We start from the raw sequence: 24,128 nt of genomic DNA on the forward strand, positions 1-24,128 counted from the left end.
TTCTAAGGAGATCAAGCTAATCAGTCTTTTGTCTTTATGCACTTCCTGATCTATAAGCAACATTGTCAGTGATCACATTTGCATCTATTCGTCTGATTGGTACTGTTATGCTGATAGGATTTGGATTGGTGGTCTGATTGGCACTGTTATGCTGATAGGATTAGGACTGGTGACATGGAAATGTATGGGGTGTGTCCCTTTTTACCTAAACAACATGTGCATTCCTTTGTTTAGATTGTCTCCACCTCTACTGTGTAAATCCCTCCCCCTGAAATGTGGATAAATTACAATGTATACTGTTTAGAATTAGACTTGGACGACTGCAGCCACAGACGGCACGTGTGTTTCTCAATAAAGAGGAACGCCTGCCCGAAAGATATACCCAAGCTCTCCTGGTCTTCACTTCTGAGTTTCCAACAGTTTTGGTGCCGTGACCCGGATAGAGATCCTCACCTGAATCCAGCTCAACAAAGATTCTGACTTCGTTCCACCGGAATCCAGCTCAACAAAGATTCTGACCACGTTCCAGACTGAATCCAGCTCAGCAAAGATTCTGACTTCGTTCCAGACTGAATCCAGCTCAATAAAGATTCTGACTTCGTTCCAGACTGAATCCAGCTGAATTGTTCTGTACAACCAAGGGTTGGTGAGTCACTCTATCCAAAAGAACCATTAAGACCAGTACAAATTTGTTATCCTCTGCACAGCCAGAGAAGAGTTATCAGACAGCTGTAGGGTTTGATTAACTAAGTTATCCTCTAAAAAATATGTTTTAGAGATGAAAGTTATCCTCTGTTTTCCAGGCAGGGAAGGTTAGCGTCACAAGCTAATAGTTTGTAAGCCTCTGTTTCGGCAGGGAAGAATTGTTTAAGCCTCTGTTTCGGCAGGGAAGAATAGTTTATAAGCCTCTGTTTCAGGCAGGGAAGAATTGTTTTGCCTCTGTTTCTCAGGCAGGGAAGAATTGGTTTGCCTCTGTTCCAGACAGGGAAGAATTAGCATCACCAGCTAATAGTTGTTCAGCCTCTGTTTTTCAACAGGGAAGATTAGCATTGCAGGCTAATATTTGTGTTGTCCTCTGTTTTACCAAGGAAGGTTAACAGTAGTTGATCTATGTTAACAAGTATACCCTCTGTTAACTAGAGTTTTAGTGTTTTGATTGTGTGGTTACAAAGAAACATGTTTAGAAAGAATGCTAGACTGTTCTCCACAATTGAAAAAGGTGGTCTTGCGACGCCTTTGTGGTCAGATGGTGAATTTAAGTCATTGTTAGGAGAGCACATGGACTCAATTGTGACTGAGTCAGTCAGATTGTATTTGACAAAGAAATATGAGATCCATCCAGACAAGACTTGGTCAATTGATGAATGTAAAAAAGTTTTAGGAGCATGTATTCGCAAGAACAATGTGAAAGGCATTATTTGTTGTCACAGAGAATTTGGTTTAGCGCTAGCTAGACAACAGTCTCAGCGTATCTCAGAGCTAGAGAAACAGAACAAAGAGTTCAGTGCTAGGGTAGCATCTTTGACAAAGAAATTGAACCGCAACAAAGCTGCAGAGAAAACTGATGTGAATGAAGTTAGTCAGACTGATAACACTTATCCTGACTTACAAACTTTGTTTGAAACAGATGTAGCTATCCAAACAGTAACTGATGTGCCTGTCGATTCAGTGAAGGTATGTGGTGCAAGGAAAAGATCTGGGATTGAAAGTGTTCCTCATAACTCTGTTGAACAAGTACAAACTGTAGCTAAAGGACTAGCACCTAAAGACATAGAAAGATTATCCCAGAGCTTACCCTCAGCACGCACACATTTTTCTGAATTTAGAAGGACATTGTTATGCAAAATGCGTCTCTACGACATGTCGTTAACAGAAGTCACACAGCTGATGTCACAAATTCTAACTGAATCTGAATTCAACAGTTTTGAGTCTGCTGTTACTTCTGAACTACAACATGTCAGTAAAGGCGATATGAGAGAAGGTGTTTTGAAAATTCTAAAGAATATCATGGGACCCAAAGTAGACTGGTCCAAAATCACTAACTGTGTGCAAAGGAAAGAAGAAACTCTCAGCGAATACACTGAAAGATTTTGTCAGTCAGCTATAACTGACAGTGGAATAGTTGATGACTCTGAATGTGTTTTAGATGACCAGGGAGCTTTTGTTCGCATCTGGTCAGATGGTCTTTTAGCCGAGTACAGAAAAGCATTGCCATTCCTAGATCTAACTTGGTCTAACAAAACTCTCAGAAGTAACCTAGAAAGGTTAGCTACATGGGAAAGAGATACTGATGTTAAGGCAAAAGTAAGAGTAGCAGCAGCTAAGTTTAGCACAATAAATCAAGTTAACAGAAGGCCTAAGAGAGAAGGCAAATGTAACTACTGTGAAAAATCAGGTCACTGGCAGAAAGAGTGTAGGAAAAAGTTGCGAGATAGTAAAATAAATACTATGCATAATTCTGTTCCTTCTCAGCCCGCCTACAATCCTGAAGTAGTTCCGCCAGGGTACACTGAAACTTTAGGACAGCTTTCTCAGGCTCTTCTAAAAGCACAAAATGAACAGGCAAAAAACTAATTGTTGGGGCTGTGAGTAGCTACCTTTCCCCTGTAATCCATCACAATAACATTTTTGTGAACGGTAGCAAACAAAAGAAAGAGATTGACTTTTTGCTTGATACAGATGCAGAAATTACAGTAATTCCTACTAAATTGTCTGAAAGTTTAAACAATGATCCAGCCCTTCAGGTTTCATCAGGAATGGTGTTAGGACAGACTGTAAATGTAAGATGCCCTCATGCAGTGTCCACACTAATGAGTCAAGCTAAAGTCACCTCTGTCACCTCCTCTCTTTGGGGAAATTGATTAACAACCCTCACAGCCCTGAACATTGATTTACAGCGTGCACCTGTCACGAACCTATCCTCATGTATGATGTCTGCAATGACTGAAGTTTTGTTAGAGGATGAAGGAGAAATGACTCACGATTGTATTACACTTACATACGCAGCTACAAGTGAAATAGCAGAAACTCCCTTTGAGAATGCAGAATTGGAGTTGTTTGTTGATGGTTCAATCATTGATAACCCCATAAAGGCAGTACAGAGTGCCAGAGAGAGAGTTGAGTCGTGTTGGCAGACGCCACCAGAAGGTGGACACACGATCATCTCAGGTCAGTGGGTGATGATAAAATCATTCAGAAACAAGCCCTTAGAGCCTAAGTGGCAAGTACCACATCAAGTGATGTTGATTACAGCAGCTGCAGTTTTGTGTCAGGGAAGGAAAGCTTTGACGCATGTGTCACACTGTAAAGTTGTTCCTCCATCGACAGGGATAGGTTAGGACACACGGACCAGTGAGGAGCCCAGGAAAGAACTGAATGCAACAGGCATCGGGGGCCAATCCTGCGGTGAAGATTCCCTCATAGGCTTTCCCCTACTCACTAGTCCATCCTTACCTCACTGTTCTTTAGGTGTCGCAGGAATTAAGACATAGGGAAAGAAGGAACAACAATAGCAGACTCAGATTGAACAGAGGAAACATCCCCAATGTTTGCAGTCTTTTAGAACAAATACTGCTCTGCTTTTTTTTGTTTTCTTTCTTACTCTGTGCAGATACCACTTGATGGCTGTCCCCAGATCTATACGCACCGACTTCCTCACCTGCGTATGAAGCCACAACCTCTAGAGGACAACTAGACCCACTACCGAGCCAATTGTCATGAAAAAAAAAAAAAAAAACACAACGCAGAGAATCACCTACGGGAACTTCAGTCATCTGTCAACATGATCAAGATTGCCTTGCTACTAATCATCATGGACATCGCACAAAGTGTAGACTCCAGAAAAAAAAAATTCTTAGAGCTTATGAATATGTCAAGAAATGCCATGTTTGCTGGAAAGATGTCTGCATGCCACACCCACCTTCCGGAGAAGCAAGAATCCCATGGTTGGCATATGATGGGAGGAACTTCTGGTCTACAACATACTACCCAGTCAATTCAACGGCAGGTTCACCCTGGTTTCTACATAATTTAGCTCCAACCACAAACCAGAAGATGGCTGCATTCAAGGACTCGCTTATGCACAAACATGGTGGTCAAGTACTCTTGAACAAAATCCAACAAGACATTCTTGATCTTTCAGCAAAATTACATCAGATGACTGAAGATAATTCTTCATGGTTCGGAAACCTGTAAGGTCAACAAATGACTCCCAAGGACTGTTCCAACCACAAAAGAACATTACCCGTAAGAACTTCACGGACCCTAGTGGCATGTTTGTTTCTGTGTCAGCATGTCACTCGTCACTACAGACAATCAACACAGAGCAAGTGATATGTGCCTGTAACTTTTTCAAGTTACATGAATAGAAGATGGGGCTTATGCTAACAAACATAAGCTATAGAATGGACTTATAAAGGTTTAAATTTGTATTATGTGAGAGTTATTAGAACTCTCAAAGGGGGGACTGTGGGATTACAAATTTATAAATTGTTATATCAAGGTTCCAATGTAATAGTATACAAACAGATTGTTATGTGCATAATGCTTTACAGTTTGGAGGTACAGACTGACTTCATTCTAAGGAGATCAAGCTAATCAGTCTTTTGTCTTTATGCACTTCCTGATCTATAAGCAACATTGTCAGTGATCACATTTGCATCTATTCGTCTGATTGGTACTGTTATGCTGATAGGATTTGGATTGGTGGTCTGATTGGCACTGTTATGCTGATAGGATTAGGACTGGTGACATGGAAATGTATGGGGTGTGTCCCTTTTACCTGGGCGGCATGTGCATTCCTTTGTTTAGATTGTCTCCACCTCTACTGTGTAAATCCCTCCCCCTGAAATGTGGATAAATTACAATGTATACTGTTTAGAATTAGACTTGGACGACTGCAGCCACAGACGGCACGTGTGTTTCTCAATAAAGAGGAACGCCTGCCCGAAAGATATACCCAAGCTCTCCTGGTCTTCACTTCTGAGTTTCCAACAGTTGTCATTTGTTTACTTCCTGTAATGATAAACAGGACGGAAGCAAATGCAATGCAAAAGGTAATGTTTTTTGAACAGATACTCAAGAGTAATGAAAGATTGTGCACAATGCTTCTGCACGAAGGCAGTAGAGCAGGAACACAGACAGCAGGAGAACGCGACGCAGGGACTGAGATGGGAATCCTGAAGACAGCGTGATGTGAAGGTGAGTCGACGAATGAAGAGTCCAGAGTCCAGTACACAGTAAACACGAGGAACAGGGAACAGGCACACAACACGGGAGACTCAAACAACGATCTGACAACATGCAGAGGGAGAGAAGGCATTAACTGGTGATGATGAAGTTCAGGATAATGAGCGGCCACGCCCGCCAGAACAAACAACGTAATGAGACAAACCCATACAACACACATGAGACTAGAATGAGACAGTGGATTTACCAACCGTGACATTTCCTAGCTAGCCTAACGTGGTCATATTCAATTCTAGTCAGAATATGAGTCTGAAACTGCTCCATTGGGCTGTGATTATGGGGTGTTTCAACCGAACCAGGAAAGACTTCAATTGGACAGACCTACAACCAATCAGAGCAACGGAGCGACGCATAACGTTAGTTGTCAAATGTCAAAAGAGCTCAACTGCACTGTGTTGCCAAGTCAGCGTTTTTTTCCGTGTTTTTTTTTTAATGTCCGCAGGTTGAAGCGACTATTATGTGATATATAGACGCATGAATGCGAATTTTAGCAGACAACCTTGCCAAAATAACACACATTTTACCCCCAAACACCATTTTTTCCCAGAGAACCCCCCGAGAAGCTATTGTTTAGGGCTAGTAGTTGGCGGGTTTTGTTGTAAAAACTTGGCAACTGTCTGCAACACGCGCTGAAATAAAAGATTTTTGCCGATGTTGTAAAAAAATTAAAGCATTTAAGGATACACAGAGTACTTACCAAACATGATCATCATTTCAGAGAGAAATTGTGAAGGTGAATGCAGATACCAACAAGCTCTCCGTTTAGGATTTGAACAAATATAATCCAAGCCCCTTTAATGACGTGCATGGTTACGTTACTGTTTATCATCTGTCCATCATCGTCTAAAGCCCCCCCTGATGATTTCATTGGTCCGAACAGTTTCTGTTCAGGCATAATCACTTCTCTATTGATCAATTCCAGACCGAACTGCCCGTCCTCAAATGTTGAGTTTGGCTGGCATCCAGGCTACTTCCTTGCTACAACGTATAATTAACAATACGACCTATTACAGGAAAACACATCGATGAAAAATAAATCATACTTACAGGTTGTGGCCTGTAAAAAGCTTCTGTTTTTAAACTTAATCCGCACCGGTTAGTGGGCAGTAGTCACAAACTATGCATCACTTGAAAGCTAAAACACTCAAGATTCAAGATTCGTTTTTGCAATAAATACACCAGAGAGGAAAGGGTTTAATGATACGCACTAGCTATTTAAACATTAGCATAATAAACGCTGTACTCATCTTTTATCTCCTATTGTGCAGATCAGATCGGACGAATCCACGAAACAACAGCATACATGTTCGTGTAAGATTCCACTCTTCAAAATGCATCCCACTTTTAAATCCAAAAAAAATAAAAAATAAAAATAAGGAAAAAAACATACACTGATCAATCATAACATTATGACCACTGATGTGATGTGATGTGAATAACACTGTCTCTTCGTCACGGCACCTGTTAGTGTGTGAGCTATATTAGGCAGCAAGTGAACATTTTGTCCTTGAAGTTGATGTGTTTGAAGCAGGGGAAAAAATGGGCAAGCGTAAGGATCAGAGCATCTCCAAAACTGCAGCTCTTGTGGGGTGTTCCCGGTTTGCAGTGGTCAGTATCTATCAAAAGTGGTCCAAGGAAGGGACAGAAGTGAACCGGCGACAGAGTCATAGGCTGTCAAGTTTAACTAATGCACATGGGGAGCAAAGGCCGGCCTGTGTGGTCTGATCAAACATACGAGTTACTTTAGCTCCAATTGCTCAAGAAGTTAATGCTGGTTCGGATATAAAGGTGTTAGAATATACAGTGCATCGCAGTTTGTTGTGTATGGGGCTGCATAGCTGTGGACAAGTCAGGGTGCCCATGCTGACCCCTGTCTACCACCGAAAGCGCCAACAGTGGGAACGTGAGTATCAGAACTGGTCCATGGAGCAATGGAAGAAGGTGGCTCAGTCTGATGAATCACGTTTTCTCTAACCTCACGTAAATGGCCGGGTGAATGTGTGTGGCTTATCTGGGGAAACACATGGCACCAGGATGCACTATGGAAAGAATTTGGAGGCAGTGTGATGCTTTGGGCAATCTTCTGCTGGGAAACCTTGGGTCCTGCCATACATGTGGATGTTACTTTGACCACCTGCCTAAGCATTGTTGCAGACCATGTGCACTCTTTCATGGAAACGGTATTCCCTGGTGTCTGTGGCCTCTTCCAGCAGGATAATGTGCCCTGCCACAAAGCAGAAATGGTTGAGGAATGGTTTGAGGAGCATAACAAGTTTGAGGTGTTGACCTGGGCTCCAAATTCCCCAGATCTCAATCGAATCGAGCATCTCTGGGATGAGCTGAACGAACAAGTCTGATCCATGGAGGCCCCACCTCACAACTTACAGGACTTAAAGGATCTGCTGCTAACATCTTGCTGCCTGATACCACAGCACAGTGGAGTGGAGTCTATGCCTCCATGGGTCAGGGCTGTTTTGGCAGCAAAAGGGGTCTAACCCAATATTAGGTCATAATGTTATGCCTGTATTACACTTCAAATTTAGCAATTCAAATTTAAAAACGCTCACAGAAGCATCCAACATGACCTGGACATTTTTAAGTATAACCATAAAAGTTCCCAGTCAGAGAAAAAAAAAATTCTGTGAATATTTAATTTGCAAGTGCACATTATGGTGTGATGATCATCGTGCCCAGGTGATATTTGTCATGCACATGCACCTGTGACAGTCATTCAGACCCAAAGGCTGCAGATCACAGCATTAATAATGTACATACGGGAGGAAGATTTACACTAATCCAACACATGCTTATGAATTATAATGTGCTTTCATATTTATCACAGCTCTAGCCATTTCTCATGCTTCAGAGAAATTCATCACTTAACAATGAATTATTAACCTGTGCATAAGTGGGCGGTGGGGGGCATATTCTGTATGTCCACACAGACAGCTGACAACACGGTTTAACTCTCAGAACTGACACACACCAGTTACACTGACCGTCAGAAGACGATGACCATCATACTTGTTATGGAACCAATTTGAGTGGTTTATTGAGAGCATGTCGCTCTAGTAAAACATACTTTAGCTTTTTTTATGAGATGCGCAGACAGATGCGCAATCTGTCCAACGAAATCATAATCCATAACAATAATCAATGAGAGTTAGAGCAGGAACTATACAATGCATACGTGTATTCTTAGCCTAAAACTACCTTAACAATGGCAGGTACAGCATTACAGTAAAATATACAAAATTCGAAAAGTTGATTACCCTAAATGCTTATGATTTAACTTGGCAAATTAAAATGTAATTAAACAGATGAGCAACTGTGTGTATATCAGCTATTTTACAATAGTTCAGAACAGCGATTCTCAGCCAGGGGTCCACACTAGGGGACCTCAGCATACCTGTCAACTTTTGGGTATCAAAATCCGGGGTGGGGGGTTAAATCCTCACATAAACCCATAATAATAATACATTTTATTTGTACCTGTGCTCTTCCTACCTGTATAACAACTTATCAAGAAGGAAATATACATAAATTGTTATCAGTTTGCACTGCATAAGTTATGAATTATATATAGATTAATCCTTATTAAAGGTACTGATGTAATTTACAATTACTTTTGTTCTTTACATTGTCATTATAAGTGAATGCTGTCACTTTAAAAGATCTTCCGCTGTCGCACATGATGAAGTCGCAGTTACAAAACTTACAAAACGCGTGACTGTCCCCCACCTGCTCCTCTTCAGAAAATTAAATTCGCTGTCCCATTGATCACGGTATTTACACAGGGTTTGGGTTTATTGGCAGGAGTGCCTTCCGTCTCTATCGTTAGTTACGTCCATCATCCATCTCTTAGTCGCGAGGCTATTTACAGAGCTCAGATTGGAAATGTTTTTTTTTTGTTTTTTTACTCCGGTATTATTATTTTTTAATAACGCAGGTTAAAATACAGGAGATTTACGGGAAAATACGAATACGGGAGGACGGCGGGAAAGAAGGGAAAAATGCGTGATTTTCCCGGCCAAAACGGGACAGGTATGGACCTCAGCAAACTTGCAAAAGGACCTCAGGATAAAGTATTTCAATTAAAAGGATACTTCACTGCTTTTTCATATTAAACTATGTTATTCCCTTAACTAAGACAAGTTGATATGTAGCCCTGAGTGTTTGTTGCCCCTTTAAGTGAGACAGATAAATGTTGCCCCTTTAAATTTTGCACTTGGTAATGGAGTTCTGATAATAAGAGTTATCAGATAAGATAACAAGAATTATTATCTGTAATAAGAATTACAGTGACATTTGATGATAATACTGTTGCGATGTGTTTTAGAAAAGAGTAATGGTAGCGAAACTTAGCTTCACCAATAGAGGGCACCCTAGGCGTTACACAAGGCTAAGGATCGGTTGCTGACGCTAGTAGAGTGAAAGAGCGCTCAGTATGTAATGAGTGAGTTTGAGTATACACGCTACGGAGAGTGCTGCTGATCTCTATCGTTTTCATAGGTAACCTGCCGAAAATTAACCTTCTAGTAATACACAACAATATTGTGTCCTTATAAAACTATAGTTCCTGTTAGAAATATTGAGATGTGAAACGTTATGTTGGTTATGAGTTTTTGCACGTAAAATGGCGGACGATCGTATTTACAACGCTGATAAAAGCTTGTAACTTTAATCATGAGTAAAAATGAGTAATAAGAGTTTAAAAATACCATGATTCACACTAAAATCTGAGACAAGTGATAGATTATGTAATGGATTGATGTTTAAGAGCCTGAAATAGTCATGTGCAGTGTTAAAAGAAGTGAAGCACACGTGTGAACAGGCCTATAATTACCACCCCACTCACGTGTTTACTTAGTGTCGTCCCGTCAGCCATTAATGGTAAAAAGAACATTTCATGGTGCACTATTAATAAGAAATCAGACTCAGGAATCAGACTTCATGTTAAAATTATTTTATTATCCATTTGTTGATGATGTAATGTTAAAATATAGAAACTGATATTGACTTAAAACCATGATTTAATTAATAAAAGAGAATAAAACCGATTAAATTACTTCATACAATCATAAAAAAAAGCACTAAGAAATGGTTATACAATTATAAATGCTGGGGTAAGATAGCTTTGTACTGAATAGTGAGTTTTACTGTTTATGACAATAGAGCTTGTATTACTCGCCTGTATGTTAACAGTGCAATGTGAGACTTTACTGTTATCTAAAACTTACCTCTGCATAGTGTAAAGTGAGTATTGAACATGTTTAAGTTTGTGTTACAGTGTTCATGGGTTTAGAGAAGGTAACTTTTGAAGGATTGTGGATAGTGTGTCCAGTCAGTGTCATGAATATGCATAAATGCTTGCACTTTGAGACATTATCTTTGATACTTGGTTAAGAAAACTGATACTAGTAGAGTGAAAGAGCGCTCCGTAATGAGTGAGTTTGAGTGTACATGCTACGGAGAGTGCTGCTGATCTAACCTGTCGTTTTCATATTTTCATACAGAAAATAAATGTGTTGCAGAAAGGAAGCGCACCGCCTCATTCTTAAAAAGTTTAACAGATACATACCTCTCTCGTCTCAGTGCATGCACTTAATTGCTCTGACGCACGGTGACGATCTGATAGCATTTAGCTTAGCCTACTAAGCCCAGTTCATTCACTATGGTACCGAACAAAGATAAAGCTAGAAAGCGACCAAACAATTCCACGTTTTCCCTTTTTAAATACAGTTACACGATTAGTTGAACGATGAAGTATGATGACACAAAATAAAACATGTCGCTTTTCTAAGCGGATTAAAAAGGAGAACTATAATGTATGGCGGAATAGCACTTCTGAGACTACTTCGACTCGGCGCAGTTAAAAGTCACGTCTGAAACATCCTCCTTCAATACTCCCCTGCCCCCCTATTGACCGAAATGAGAGAGGGGGGGGAGATGTGAGGGCAGATGTTTCAGACATGACTTTTTACTACGCTGCGATTAAGTGCATGCACTCAGACGAGAGAGGTATGAATTAACTTGTCTTAGTTAAGGGAATAACATAGTTTCATATGAAAAAGTGGTGAAGTAACCCTTTAATAAAAATAGATTATTTGATTCTAACTTTAAAATAAAATTTGGCTGCTTTCACACCTGAGTGTTTGTTTCGGAACCTGGTGCGTTTTCTCCCTTGGTCAGTTTGTTTCTCCATTCTCAGTTTGTTTAGGAATATGTGAACACGGCAATTGCGCTTGGATCCACACAAAAACATTCGTCCGTTTGGAAACTCTTGAAGTGTAAAAGCAATCCGACCCAATGGACCGACGAACCAAATGGTATTATAATTAATAATTGTCAATGTCTGATTCTGTGAGTGACCATATTAGTTATCACAGTTGAAATCCAAAAGAGCACCTCTTTATATTAAACTGTTGTAATTGCTCTTCTCCGTGCGCTGGGAGAGAGCACGACTGAATTTTCTGCAATATTAATACAAATGTCGTATTTAATAAAAAGCTACACTGTGTGATATTTTCCCCCATCTAGCGGTGAAAAGGTAAATGACCATCCAGTGAATAATAGTTTCTGTTCCTCTCAATTCTGATTTAGTTTTAACTCCTACGGTGGCTGATTTAGTCCAAGATTAACATGGTAATCCCCCTCTTCACATTCAACACGGTGCCATCGAGTGTTAAAACGCGAAAGGCGAAGCTTGAATTTACGGGTATGTCCCTCTTTGGCTAATGTACTTTCAAGGGGGAGGGGCAACATGGCGACCGGCATCCGAACCCCTCACCCGTATGTATTTTCAATGGCATATTATAAACTTACGAGAATACTTTATAACTTGAAAGAAGTAAATATACATTAATGAGCACATATATTTTTGAAAGAACTAAGTGTTTTTAGCTAAGAATAAACTAAAAAAGTTGCACACTGTAGCTTTAACAGCCGGAATGATAGCTACATTCGTATAGTGTTTGCATGTGTCTCAACAGTTACAAATAAAGCAACAATAAGCTTATGGAGCAAACTTGTCAATCATCTTTATGGATGATGCAGAGAAGAAAGTTGTACTTGCATGTGACTTGAGTGAACACATTTTGGAAAGCTTTGAAAGTTTGCCTTGTGCATGCGAACTGAACCAAGAAGAAAATACAATATTGCAACAAATTAAGTCCCCGGTTCGGAACAAAACAATTTATCTATAGGTGTGAAAACATTTTTAAAATCAAAATGTAAAAAGTTTTGTTATTGTTACATATTATACCCCGTTTGCATATAAAGTTCAGGTGTCCCCAGAATGTGTCTGTGAAGTTTCAGCTTAATATACCTCACTGAAAATGTATTATACCATGTTGTAAATGTCAATTTTTTTTAGCAAAAACATGCTGTTGTCATGGATGTCTCAAATCAAAATGAGCTGCAGCTTTCTGCCCCCTATCCAGAAGAGGACTCTGACAAAAAAAAAATTTTGTCAAAAAAACAAAACAAAACAAAGAAGCTGATATTCACTCACTGCTCAGTAACTTTAGCAGCTTTAATAAGAATACCATACATCTCTTACTTGAATGCTGCTGTTAAAAGCTCTGGCAAGGAGATAAACATGGCGGACTGTGTACACCTCTATGAGGGGAGGAGCTAAGCAAATAGGGCAAAGTATTTCAACAGTTTTGGGCAGGGCCTGTTCTAATGTGAGGTCACATTGGAGCACATTCCTCAACTGCTGAGACACTGTTTCAGATTTATCTGGAAAATAACAGAGTGGATGGATTTTCACGACAATAGGGTGTATCTCGGAGACATAGTTATATTCAAAAACAATATAAAAGTGTAACATAATAGGTCCCCATTAAAGGTGAAAAAAAATTCAGTAAAATATCTTAAAACCACTAGGCCAGTGTTATATATTGTGTTCAGTTGAGTACTTACAATATCCCAAATGTTTCCATCTATTTGTAAGTCATGAGACAATTGCCTTTTTAACCAATGAATCGGGACGTGTGAAGTCGCCTGTCTATCGCGTCATATCTGCGTTATCCTTAGTTTTATTTGGCAGAAACGCTTTTACTCTTACTGCAGTGTCCAACAAATGTCACAGCAGCCGCTAAGCAAGCGCAGAGAGTAACATCATAACATAATTTTCAACATACTCAGATGTATGGAGCCAGAATTGGGACTTTAAAATTTGGCATCACAAATTAAAATTGTCATTGAAAACAAAAGCAGAATTGAAAAAGGAAACATTGGCATTGAAACATTGGCATTGAAAACAGTTGTATTGGCATTGAAACAAGTATTGGCAATGAAAAAATAAAATAATTAAAATCTTACAATCTTATTTTTTTATTGTATTGGGATTTATTTGTATTTTTCAATGACAATCTTCAGATTTTTCTTCATGTCACTCTTTTTCAGTGACAGATTTTTTTTACAATGTCAGTGTTTTTTCAATGTCACTGATTTTCAGTTTCAACTTTCTGTCACTGTTTTGGCGTGGAGAGGGGCGGGGTCTGAGGGGAGGGGTAAGTAGAGCGTAGTTTGCATATCATTTGCATATAGGTATACTGAAGCAGTAGGCCGAGAGTCACTTTGCTGGAACCCGTCGTCAGCTCTGAAGCCTCTGGCATGACAAATGTCCAGTTTACCGGGAACTTCCAAGCCGCAAGTAAGTCTGTTTTTTTATCTGCCATTTACATGTTTATTCACGTGCAACCTGGCCGGTTTGCTTAACTTTTAACGGCCGTTATGCTGTTTTTTTTTTTCCCCGACGTCGTCTGGAACATGTAAATTACTAACATTAGCCGTGTTGGCTAACTTAACTGTGGTTAATGCCGGGTCAAATATAAACACCGGTCACCATGTATATGCACCGAATAAGGCTAAAAGTTCGGTTTGGCAAAAAAATGAATTAACGTTAGGTGTCTGTCGGTATATACTTGTTGCTGCTAAGTATGAGTACATCACAACAGTGGCTAACAGTAACATAGCCTGTGACGTTAACACTGACATGATTATCAGCAAGGCGTCGGCTGTGTAAGTTACACTACTGACATCCCCAACCACACACACACACACACACAGGAGAGCCGCTAGTTCGGCTTAAACGCAGCGTTACACAGTAACTCCTAGGGCCGCGAATGTACTTCTATCTGTATAATGGTGCTCATGTGACGGCACTGGATTCTGCTGTGCTGGTGTGATACTGCTGAAACTTTTGCGTTAGCACTGTTGTGATGTACTCATACTTAGCAGCAACAAGTATATACCGACAGACACCTAACGTTAATTAATGTATTTGCCAAACCGGACTTTTAGCCTTGTTCGGTGCATATGGTGACCGGTGTTTATATTTGACCTTACATTAACCACAGTTAAGTTAGCCAACACGGCTAATGTTAGTAATTTACATGTTCCAGTCGACGTCGGAAAAAACAAAACAGCATAACGGCCGTTAAAAGTTAAGCAAACCGGCCAGGTTGCACGTGAATAAACATGTAAATGGCAGATTAAAAAAAAACAGACTTACTTGCGGCTTATTTGTCATGCCAAGAGGCTTCAGAGCTGACGACAGGTTCCAGTAAAGTGACTCTCGACCTACTGCTTCAGTATACCTATATGTAAATGATATGCAAACTACGCTCTACTTACCCCTCCCCTCAGACCCCGCCCCTCTCCACGCCAAAACAGTGACAGAAAGTTGAAACTGAAAATTAGTGACATTGTAAAAAAAATCTGTCACTGAAAAAGTGACATGAAGAAAAAATCTGAAGATTGTCATTGAAAAATACAAATAAATCCCAATACAATAAAAAAATAAGATTGTAAGATTTTAATTATTTTTTTTTTTTATTGCCAATACTTGTTTCAATGCCAATACAACTGTTTTCAATGCCAATGTTTCGTTTTTCAGTTCTGCTTTTGTTTTCAATGACAATTTTAATTTGTGATGCCAAATTTTAAAGTCACCATTCTGGCTCCATACAGATGCATCTAATATGATAAACAGAGCTGCGTAACCTCATACTCATGACAGGAAAGGCAGAAATGGAGCTGAATAAAATAGAAATGGCGGGAATAAAAGTCCTGCTGCTTGCGAGCCGTGTTGCATTCATCTTATTAACAATCACTCCAGCGGCCTTGCTCATCTCCCACAACACTCAGCCCTGCTCTGCTTCATACTACAGTAATGTTAATAACTGCATCCATGAACTTGATGTCTGCCCGTCTATCCCGATTCTACACCACGTCCCAAGATTCTGCGCTCAAACTTGCCGTCATCAAACTATGCCTTTATTTTGAATAGCGACCTCTAGCGAATGGATTATTTACACCTTTAAGTAAAACTATTAAAAATTGTTTCAGATAATTAAACTACATCTGAAATAAAATAAAATGTAAATATTAGATGCACAACTTTATATAAAAAAGCTAATTAAAAATATGAATTACTATAATAGTAAAGTAATACTAAAATAACACTGTGTAAACTGAAAAATCTAAATCGGGACCCTTTTAAAACTATTAATTTACAATAATGTTATTTGGTTTACTATTTTATAACAGTTATTTACATAAAGTATGGGGCTATTTTGCTGCAACAACAGATCTTTACGAACGAACGTCAGATCTTTAATGCATTAGTTGTATGTATGTTGTATGTTCAGTGTTCAACAACATCCATGCAAAAGGCAAAAGTACTTAAACACAAAAAGAAAATGTAAATAAAAAAGAGGCTAGTGGCCTGTCTGCTGGCCTTGTTTCTTATTGTTTCGTGATTCTTGGATATCATGGGTAATACCATCAGATGTTTTTTTAACCCTCTGATTTGGTTGATTGGAAGTTTAAATGGATTTTTTTTTTTTTTTTTTTTGATCAGGTCGCAGCATTTAGAATATATTCAAGATGCTTTCAGCCGAAGTGCTCATGTGAGAAACCAGCTTGTGATTGGTATTCTCCACTATATCAAATATAAGAAGGAAGAAGCCCCTTAACTCCCTCCCAAATAAATGCCATTAAACAATGAAACTATGAAAGTCATTGAATGCCCTGTCAGCTGTACTCAAGCAACTCGCTCTGTGATCCAACCAGGGATTTTCTAGTGACCTGAAACTAAGAGAAGTCCTGCCCTCACAACAGCAATCTGGATACCTGCGATAACAAGTGAAAAATGTTGGAAGCAATCCACTCTGGCAGTGCTAAAACCTTTCCGATCCCTCCACTTCATTAGGAAGTCTCTAATCTCTGCAGTCTCCAGCGCTGATAAGGCCGCAGCACTAATGCAGAGGAGTCAAAGTTCAAGCCGCCTTCGATGTTTCGATGCTTAACGCACTAAAGTTCCTGCATGTTCATTAGACAGCTTTATCTGAAGAGTCTTCCTCAATAGCCATCAAGATGGGGGAGTGGAGGAGAAGGGGAGAGAGGAGAAGATGGTGTGGTCAAGAGCAGATAAGCGCTAGGCTCTTGTCTGACCCTCTTTCTCTGGCCTCTTAAAGCTCTCGTCTGTTAATTCCTTTGAGTAGAGCGAGAGAGAGAGAACTCGTCGAGAACTTCGCTCTCTTCAGACGAGGGACGAGAAAATCCCTGATCGCCGTTCCCCGGCCTTGATGTCCTCATGCCGTTGCATCTCCGACTGCCTGACACCAGTGCAGCGGCCCTGCAGTCATCAATTTTGCATCGCTATTTAGAAGCCTATGGCAATTTTCGCATCAGAATCGGCTGGCCCGTGGCGCGCATAACGAGGGAATATTTATACAAATCCCTCTCCCCCTGTGAAATTGCTTTTCAAAGGCAAGATATGATTTTGTAACCCCTGCGATATCAAAGGCACGGCGCACCGGAGGGAGGACGCCCGTATATTTAAAGAGCATATGAGAAGGATGACAGAACGAAGTGGCGTTCGCACCATCGGCCTTTGAAAGCTGCTGTCGGTTTTTTGTTTATTGGTGTGTCGGGTGTCATTACTGATTGGATGGCACTCATGAAGCTGTTAATTGCTGCTGACGGGCTGCTTTTAACTGGGTTTAAAGGTACCAGTGTTCCCGATGTAAACAGGAAGGAACATCTTTCAGACATACACTCAAAAGTTGGATGCTGTTTGAACAGATCTGCAATTTTCATGCTCTTTGAATTGTCGTCACAGTCATTTTTAAGCTTAACAACTGGTGCGATTTTTGAACGTCAGATCTTTAATTCATGTTTGCACTAGTTCTCAAGTCTCGTGTGTTTTTGGGAAATTCAGAGATACGAGACACAAATGAACGGTTTGCTGCAGTTGTAAGAGCACCAATTACATCTGGTTTGGCCTGGAGCATTAATGTGCACTTTCTGTACGTTAATGAAATGAAATCTACATTACGTTTTGTTGTTCTTTGTTGTAAACGGTTTTGCCCATCTGATCTTTGGACATAATAATCAGTTGCTTTTTAAACAGTGTATCTTTTGCAGCAGCTACTTACTTTTTGCAGCAAGTAGCAGTGTATTGCAACCAAAAGCTACATTGTGCTTTGACGAGCCTGCGATGCATTGAAGCAGTGCAGGGTCTTCTTCTTATTGAATCACAAACTAAATGTTTTTATAACCGTCACCTGTTGTTTTATCTCGCATCTTGAGGCTTTATGGTTCACTGGCGTACGACACGCCCATCATCATTATCCATGATGGAGCAAAAACATTGCGGCAAAATCAGAAGATGGAGAAACATCTAATTACCCATGGCCTTATTTCCCTAAGTTCATGTCTCTTGAGAAAACGACAATAATGGTTGCACTTTTGTAAGCAATCTTCTCAAACCAAAGATTAAATCGCTGTCTGCATCGAAGACCTTAAGCGCAAATTTAAGGACGCACATACAGGGAAGTAATAGCCATTTTGGTAACACTTTAGTATGCGGAACACATTCACTATTAACTACGACTTTTGCCTCAATAAACTCCTAATTTACTGCTTATTAATAGCTAGTAAGGTAGTTTTTGTAGCATTTAAGTTTAGGTATTGGGTAGGATTAAGGGCCGTAGAGTAATGTCATGCAGAATAAGGCATTAATATGTGCTTTATAAGTTCTAATAAACAGCCAATATCCAAGTAATGTGCATGATAATAAGCAACTAATTAATAGTTAAGAACTGAACCTTAAAATAAAGTGTTACTGCTATTTTAAATGTATTAATTATTCTGCTGTATTGCTCTCTGTGCTCACACAAGCAGCTTGTGATTCACATTCTTCTTTCATTATAAATTCTGCAAGCTCCATCACTTCATGTGCTGTGAGTTTAACATGCATTTTTCAAATGGCAGTTATGCTGTTTAATATATCAGGGCCATTTTATGATGAATTGAAATACATTTATTACATAAAGTTCCTTTAAGTGTTTAATCCTTTCAAGTGAAGTAATTATTGTAATTTAAGTGTAAAGTGAAAATGTATGTACTCTTAAAAAAATAGTGCAGTTGTATTATACAGTTTGTAGTGCAGTTGTATTATATTAGTAGGCTTATGCACTCACCTAAAGGATTATTAGGAACACCATACTAATACTGTGTTTGACCGCCTTTCGTTTTCAGAACTGCCTTAATTCTACGTGGCATTGATTCAACAAGGTGCTGAAAGCGTTCTTTAGAAATGTTGGCCCATATTGATAGGATATCATCTTGCAGTTGTTGATTGAGTTATTCGAGGTTTGTGACATGGTGCATTATCCTGCTAGAAGTAGCCATTAGAGGAATGGTGCATGTTGGTCATAAAGGGATGGACATGGTCAGAAACAATTCTCTCATTCTGTTTATGCCAAAATCTGACTCTATCATCTGAATCTCTCAACAGAAATCGAAACTCATCAGACCAGGCAACATTTTTCCAGTCTTCAACTGTCCAATTTTGGTGAGCTTGTGCAAATTGTAGCCTCTTTTTCCTATTTGTATTGGAGATGAGTGGTACCCGGTGGGGTCATCTGCTGTTGTAGCCCATCCGCCCATGGCTTCACAAATGCTTTGCTGCATACCTCCGTTGTAACGAATGGTTATTTCAGTCAAAGTTGCTCTTCTATCAGCTTAAATCAGTCGGCCCATTCTCCTCTGACCTCTAGCATCAACAAAGCATTTTCGCCTACAGGTCTGCCGCATACTGTTTTTCCCTTTTTACCATTCTTTGTAAACCCTAAAAATGGTTGTACGTGAAAATCCCAGTAACTGAGCAGATTGTGAAATACTCAGACCAGCCCGCCTGGCACCAACAACCATGCCACGCTAAAAATTGCTTAAATCCCCTTTCTTTCCCATTCTGACATTCAGTTTGGAGTTCAGGAGAGTGTTTTGACCAGGACCACACACCTAAATGCATTCAAGCAACGCCATGTGATTGGTTGATTAGATAATTGCATTAATGAGAAATTGAACAGGTGTTCATAATAATCCTTTAGGTGAGTGTATTTCTGTCTTGCGTAATAATAATTTATTAATATTATTTTTATAAAAAGTTGTGATAAAAGTATGTAATGTCTTTTTCCCCTTTATCCTATGCCCATTTAAACTGCATCCATCTAAACTCAATGAGTTACTGCAGCAGCAATTCAGTTGTATATATATATATATATATATATATATATATATATATATATATATATATATATATATATATATATATATATATATATATATATAACACCCTCCATTCAAAAACAGTCAAGCTCATCAAGTGCAATTCAGTATTTCATGAGGGATAAGGCACCTGTGTCCTATGCAAAAATCTGGTTCTGAATTTTGTCATTCAGGGGATTCAGGCCTTCAGTATTGTTAAAAGGGCAGATTTTTTTTTTTTTTTTTTCAAACAGGTACTGCCTTGAAGACTACCATGTGATGTCTAGAAATGCATTAGCCAGAATGCTAGAGGATCAATACAATTCCTTGAAGGCAGATATGTGTAAAGTTCTGTCTGAGCAAGAATGTGTTGCAACAACCACATATGCATGGTATACAAATCACAAGAGCTATCTGGGAGTCACAGTCCATTGGATAGATGCAGACACACTTACTGTACCATCTCTTCAGGGGCTTTAGCTTGCCAGAGGATCAAGGGAAGACACTTATGACATTAGAGATGCTTGAAAGTGTTCAGATGGAATTCAGCATTCAAAGAAAAGTTGTGTTTACCACTAAAGACAGTGTTGGGCAGTAGCGTCGCTACAAGTAGTGACGCTACTAGCTTAACTACATTTTTCAGTAGCGTGGTGGTAGCGTCGCTGTTTTCCCAATGAAATAGCTTTTCAGTAGCGAAGCTCTTCTGTTGATCAAGTAGTGCGGTAGCGTCCACACAAGCTAACGTTACATTTTCCCGAGCATTTCTGAGGATCAAGCTCAAATTGGAAACACAACTGATGAGAACGCGGATATACTTCACTTTCTACGTTCCTTTCTGCCTCACACAGACGCGCACAGATGCGCGCGCGAGCCTTTCAAAGTACTCCTTTGGCAGTGAGCGCGTAAAGACGGGATAGGCGCGTGCACATTCGCACGATCTAGTTGACGTTTTTTTTTTCTCCTAGCGCTCAATTCGCTGTTGCACGCGCACCGTCCGCACGGTGACAAAAGAGAAACTGCGGGGTTTTAAAATCTATTGTGTCTCTTGAATAAACAGCTCTTGTTAAAAGTATCGGGGTCCAGCCTGGCCACCTCTTGATATGAATGAATGTATGATTGAAACTTGTTTCATGTGTGTGGGAGACACACACACACACATAGGCTTTTTTTTTTTTTTTTTTTTTTTGCCATGTTGGTACTGTTTGGAGCAGGGCTTAATTATTTTGCTATTGTACTTTCTGGACTGGACTTTTTTTGTACAAGTTCAGTTGTAAATTAACTTACAGTTTGTCCTGCAAAAGTGCCCAAGTCTAAATTGCGCATAAATGCAAACACACAGTTGTGTATGCATATCATACACATACAGATGAACATACACACACACACACACTCGACACCAGGGGCCTATTGCACAATACTAGGATAAGGGATGAAGCTGGGATATTTTGGTGGTCCTGGCTCAATTTATCCGCTAATATACAGTTATCTTTCATCGTTATCGTTCTTGGTATGAGTTTGCCTTTAGGGTATGTTTACATGACAGTTGTGTACTAAATTTTGCATAAAAATGACAAGATCATCAAGATATCCCGGCTTAATCCCTTATCCTAGTTTTGTGCAATAGGCCCCTGGTTTTGTTAATATTATGGATCACATGTTTTTGTTGCCGAATTGATTTCGGACAGTTTTTGTATAACTAAAAAAAAAAATGTGTGTCTGTATGCTTGACTTTTATTGATCACTGAAATAGCATTGATTGGAATGAAGTGGGTTCAATATAAAATTAAATAAATAAAAAGTAGCTTAGATGTAGTAAACTACTTTTGTCAAGTTGCTGTAGCTTAGCTTGCTACATTTCCCAGGGGCGTAGCTTCAGTGTAGTGGAGCTTAATTTAATGTAGAGTAACTGGTAGCTTAGCTCACTACATTTTCCAAGTAGCTTGCCCAACACTGACTACAGACAATGGTCCAAATTTTGTAAAGGCATTTAGTGTGTTTGCAGCTGAAGGAGAAGTGACTAAAGATGAAGAAAATGATGTAGAGATTCACTGATGTTGCAGCATTTCCGAAAAGAGACCAAAAAGGATGACTGCCACTTGCCATCAACGCTGTGCCTGCCATTCTCTCCATTCGGTTGCAACCAAAGATGCTGAGGCAGCTGTGGAAGATTTCCATTTAAAAAGATTCCAAGGGCAGCTTTTGCCAAATGGCAAAGCCTTTGGAATAAGCAACGTAGAAGCACCCAAGCTTCTGACACCATTAAAGACAGACTTGGATGCATGCCGGTTGTGCCTAATGTCACGCTGTTGAATTCTACATATAATGCAATCGATCATATGAAAACTTGCATTGAAGAACAACCTCAAGAGCTCCATGATGTTTGTGAGAAAATAGACATTCCACGACTGAAGCCATCGGAGATTACATTCATCAAATAATATGCCATGGAGAGTTTGAACTGGCAACGATGTATTGAATCAATCACTTTATGTAAATATTTTAAGTGTTTCATAGAATCCTATATTTTATAATAAAAAATATTTTTGTTACTGTGTGTTAAATACAAATTTTAAGCTAAAAGAATTTACTAAAGACATTTAAAGTCTAACTACATTATTTAGACTTTAACATATTAAAATCTAACTAAAGTAATTTAAAGTCAAGTACCCATTAATAGCTCTTAAAGCTACACTGTGTGATATTTTCCCCCATCTAGTGGTGAAAAGGTATATGACCATCCAGTGAATAATTGTTTCTGCTCCTCTCAATTTCGATTTCGTTTCAACTCCTACGGTGGCCGATTTAGTCATGGCTTCCAGTTCGACCTCTTCGGTGAGTGTTGCTTCAACTCAAGTGATGAGGTAATTTTTGAAAACTATTATAATTTGCAGTTATTTAATTTACCAAATGATCTATGATCAAGTTAATCTATGTAAAATGAATAATAGAACTGAATAATAACCAGTTCATTGCTAACATCAGCTATCAGGTTCCCAGACGAATGCAAGCTCTTAGTAAAGTAACTTGTATCAGTGCTATCATTATTCTGTATATTTTACAACACCACTAGCGTAAGGCAAACAAATTATAATGCAATTAAAATATTAATCTCATGTTTTCCGTCATAGAACACGGATTTATGTTATAAGGTAAACAATACTTTTTCATCATTGACGCGAGGAAAACTATCCTAGACGTCGTTCTAGTGTTATGCACAGCACACCATGATATAATTAGCCAAGCAACAATAAAACTTCCAATATACACAAATAGGCTGAATTAATATTACCTGTCGAGAAGAAAGCAGGCAATGTCGGCGTTCTTTTTAAAATCGTTGCTCCTCATGAGCTCTTTCCATCTTGGAAAGGCCACTCCAGTATTTACTTTTGTCTTGTTGATTTGCCTGTCGCGTTGCCGTCTTAATTCTCTTTTCCGCTTCCTTGGCGACGCTGATACATATCCCGCAATGTTACTAGGTCCCCGACCGGGGTCGAATTCGGTAATCAATTCCGGGACGTGGTTGCTTTTACACAGAAGGCGACCCGGCAATGTTCCGGGAATATTGCGGGTCCGACGTGCAGTGTGAAAGGGGCTTAAGAGTGATGATCCTCCATCATCATATAGCAGCCTCAAGCAATCCTCCTCTTCACATTCGACACAGTGCCATCGAGTGTAAAAACGCGAAAAGCGAAGCTTGAATTTACGGGTATGTCCCTCTTTGGCAAATGTACTTTCAAGATGGAGGAGCAACATGGCGACCGCCATCCGAACCCTCAACACTTATGTATTTTCAATGGTATATTATAAAATTATGAGAATGCATTATTACTTGAAAGAAGTAAATATACATTAATGAGCACATATATTTTTGAAAGAACTAAGTGATTTTAGCTAAGAATAAACTAAAAAAGTTACACAGTGTAGCTTTAAGAATATATTAATCAACATGACTTATGCATTCTGTGATTTTCATCTTGTATTTTTGCACCCATGTTTTATGTGTAATTTCACAGGTCATGGCACCAGGGTCCAATGCCCTAGATGTTCTCCAGTCAGACAAAATGGCATACCTCGGAGTCTTGGAGGCATACACAACTATTAACATTCTTGTTGAGAAGTGGCAGTAACTCAAGCAAGAAAACCTCCAATATTGTGGGCCATTAGTTAATGCCATCATCTGTGGTGTGAACAGAATGATCAGTTACCTTTCCGGCAAAATATATCTCATGGCAACGGCTTCACATCCTATGTTTCATATGTCTTACATACCAAGTGAGCAAAAAGATGACATTATCTTAAGACTAAAACAAGAG

This window comes from Pseudorasbora parva, chromosome 7 (genome assembly GCF_024679245.1).
Source record: "Pseudorasbora parva isolate DD20220531a chromosome 7, ASM2467924v1, whole genome shotgun sequence".
NCBI classification, from domain to species: Eukaryota; Metazoa; Chordata; class Actinopteri; order Cypriniformes; family Gobionidae; genus Pseudorasbora; species Pseudorasbora parva.